This window comes from Pinus tabuliformis, chromosome J (genome assembly GCF_031772625.1).
Source record: "Pinus tabuliformis cultivar Carrire ecotype Pingquan chromosome J, CPIR1, whole genome shotgun sequence".
NCBI lineage: Eukaryota > Viridiplantae > Streptophyta > Pinopsida > Pinales > Pinaceae > Pinus > Pinus tabuliformis.
The window spans coordinates 760554825-760558836 of record NC_142295.1 but is presented as its reverse complement, the minus strand read 5'-3'; positions in this window follow the sequence as shown (position 1 = coordinate 760558836).

The window sequence follows — 4012 nt, the reverse complement described above, 5'->3', positions numbered from 1 at the left end:
TGCAGGAACAGTAGAAACTGGAGCTGCCGATATTCTAGAAGTAGGTGGGGTAGATTGAATAGAAGCTGCAGTAGTTGTAGTAGTCGTTTGAGGCAGATTTCAAGGCGAACTAGGCCCAGACTGATGAGCTACACCAGGTGCAGAAGTTTGAATAGTAGACTAGACAGGTTGCTGGGTTGAACTAGAAACCAAAGGTTGTCCATATTGAGATGACAACTGCACATTAGGTTGCAAAATCTGTTGAAATTGAGATGGATCCCACACCATGTTCATTCCAGGGTATGGACCCATAGAAGGTTGAGCATATTGAGGACCATAACCAGGTTGAGGGTAGGGCTGATAATTCAAAGGTACATTTCCAGCTCCTTGTACAAATGATTGACCAGAAGGTGGTTAGAAACCTTGGGTTGGGTACTGACCTTGAGGTTGATAACCTTGAGGCACGTACTGAAACTAGGGTTGACCTTGAGGTATATATTGATACTGGGTTTGACCTTGAGGTATGTACTGAGTCTGGGGTTGACCTTGAAGTATGTAGTATCCCGAAGGTATGTACTATCCTTGAGGTTGCCCCCCAGGCAGTAACTGACTACCTTGAGGTTGCCCCCTAGGCTGTAATTGAGTACCTTGAGGTTGCCCCCCAGGCGGTAACTGACTACCTTGAGGTTGCGGATTTGGAATAGTACCAGACATCATAAGAATTTCTTCTACGCTCAATGGTTGAGTTCCGTTATTACCAGTTGATATCCCATGTTCAATGGGTTGAGGAGATGCTCCTAAAAAAGTACCAGTGAGTGACTGATACCCAGAAGGAACAGAAGGACCGCCATATAAAAATGTTTCCGGTGATTGGGAAAACATGGATGACTGTCTCGACATATTCAAAGGAGGATAATAACCTCTAGGTGTTGGATGAAAAGGAATTCAAGGTGGTGAAAAAATAAGACCCAGATTTTCTAAAAAGTTGGTCAATGAGACGTACCAAGCGTCCCTCCTAGGTGGACTGTAGAAAATTGATTCACACTCCCTAAGTTCTAAAGTTGGTTGATTTTCAGGGAGACTTATATCTTCTTCTGGACTAACAAGTTCTTCAATAGAAATGAGTCCCGAGGGAAGATTTTGGGTAATGATCCTTCCTACCCTGGGTGAACCAGGACCACTAGAAGTTGGAGAAGCAAATCTTGAGGATGGAGTAGCAGCAGGTTCAGTTTCAGGTTCAGAAATTTTAGGTTCTTCAGCTAATTCACTAGTAGAAGAAATACTACTAGTAACTTCGGAAAATGAAATTGGTTCAGAAATATACTATGTTGCTTGAACTTGATAATTAGGATGAAAAATTAAAGGAGTCTCTCCGGCTTTCGGTGACCCAACTCTACTGTCACTAGGTGTTACAAGAGCTCATAGCCCTTCAAGCTGGCTTGGTGTATACTCGGGAGGTTACCCCCAAAGTCTACGGGATTGTCTCGGTAATTCGGCCACGATTAAATATTTTAATTACTTCACATGCAAACAAAGAAATTCTCAATAAAACCACCTAAATTCTCTAAAGAAACAAAAAAATTGAATCACACGCCTAAAAAATCTAAGAGTTCAAACCACACACAAACAGTAACTTTCCATACCAAAAACACTAGTTGGTGATGAAATCCAACGTCGCAGAATTCAATACAGAAAGGGCGGTTGGAACAGTTACCTCGAAAACCTGCTTAATGAAACAGACTAGCACAAGTTTCTTCACAAAACCGTCTCGAGTGAAGATAACCCTCCCGAGAGTCCAAGTGAGTCTAGTCGACGTCTGCTCCAGGTACAGTGGGATCTTCCCTCCACCGTCACCTTAGGAAAGAATCCTATAGATTATGGCCACTAAGGTTACCAACAGAAAAAAATATACCTGGGGGAACAGTCTACGATCCAATACACACGCAAGGGCAGAGTAACAAAGCTCAATCCCCTCGAAGGCTCCTTGACATAATCCAAGGTTTACCAACAAGTGACCCCAGGCTCCTTGACAATGGTCAATCCGAGGTTTACCATTTTCAATACGTGTATATCTACTATCGTTCCCAATGAGGAAGGATTGATTACCTCACTGGTTCAGATATGATCTTGTGCTTGACTCCTTTAAGAGGAGCTTCCCAGAGCATACATGCAACAATTGGATTTATTTCCTACCGCAAGATATAGCTACTTGTTTGTTTTAACTATCTTAGAGAGTTAATTACTCCCTACTCCAAGATACTAGCCTAAACTATATTGGTGATAAGAGCCCTAGAAATAAAAAGATTGCTAGATCAATTTTACTTTAAGCGTTATTTTTATGGGTTGTTTCTTAAGTCAATAGGAATGGAGATGAAACTTTATGGTGTGAAGACTTGACTCCAAAACACTAAAAATGCACCTAAGATGATAAACAATTTTTTTTCTTCAATAAATTGCTAGCTAAAGAAAGAGTTGAGAATGCAATTATTTGAAAAAACAAATCTTTCTTTCAACATATAAATGAAAAGAAAATATTTTTTTTCCTTTTCAATAAACTAAAAAACGAGACTACTAATTATGCTCGTGAAAAATCCCTTTCTTTTTCAACACTCAAAAACTACAGAAAACAATTTCTTTCAAAAGAGATTCTAGAATTTCTAGAGAACACTCAAAACTATAAAAAACTAATCTTGAGATCTAAAAATTTCTAAAACCTAATTGAAGTAAAAGCTTAAAAAATTTCTTTTTGAGAACGTTTTACTTAGTTATTCAATAAACTAAGGATTAATTCATTCAGAAAAAAAAATTAATCAAAAAACACCCAGCTATGTTTTCTTTTATAAAAATGAAATTCAAAACTTTCAAGCAAGTTCTTTCAAAGCTTTGCAAGGAAAAAACAATATCTATTTCTCACCAAGGGAAGATTTCACAAATTAGTCAGACTCATCAAGAAAACCAAAAATACCAGGGTAATCTATGGTTTCTTAGGCTTCTAATCTCTGAGTCACTACAAAGACCAAGCGAAAATCAATCCAGGCACGTAAAACTTCTAGAAAATCACCTAAAACCAAAATGCCAATGGAACTCACTTACAAGAAATTTTTGACAAAACACATGCAGATCTGGGCAGAGACTAAAAAGCATAAAATAAAACTTAACTTAACAAGACAAAAATAATTTAGGTTTTTCAAAAATTTTGACAAGGTCCGTAGGCTTCCAGTAGAACCAGATGTGGTACTGCTCTGTGCACTAAAGGAACAGTGCGGGGATGTACACACTATCTTGTAAAATAAAGTGTGGTCCTCTTCAAAATTTTGGAAAAAACAAAATATATTCTAGACACATCAAGCAAAAACCAGAAACAAGAAAAAGTTTCTCAAGTCAAAGAAAAAGGAAAGGCAAAAAACCAAATTCAAGTCCCCAGTGGAGTCGCCAATTTTTCGGCCGGATAAATCGTTCTTGTGGACAAGAACAATCTCCCTAGTATCAACATATATCTAGCAACAAACATGACAAGCAAATCTACCTTTCTCTAAATACATTGCGATTTATTAATAAAAACCAAGAGGTGTTTTAGACCCTACCTTAAGTCCAACGCTAGTTTGTGGCAACCACGCTTCCATCGTCCGAAAGAGTTTCATTTTAAGAACCTGCAATCACAAACAAGCACACATCAAATAACACCTGCATAGCTAATATAATAAATCATATTCATCATGGTGATCAAGGAATCCATGAAATAAACCATAAAACAAAGCTTATTGAGAAAAATAAACTTGATTGTATTAACTTTGAAAATAGAAGAACTTTACAACATTTGGTGCCTTGATGTTGTACAAGCTCCTCCCACGGTCCAAGCAGGAATCTCCTCTACTTTGGCAAGCCTCACACTCTTCCCAATGAGATCAAAAAAGGTATGTAATCTCTCCTCTCAAGCTCAATTAGGAAGACTAAATTCCAACAACGTTCCACCTCAAAAATATTCAGCTTTCAACCTCCTCAGTAACCAGCCCAATGCCTCATTTTATAGTGC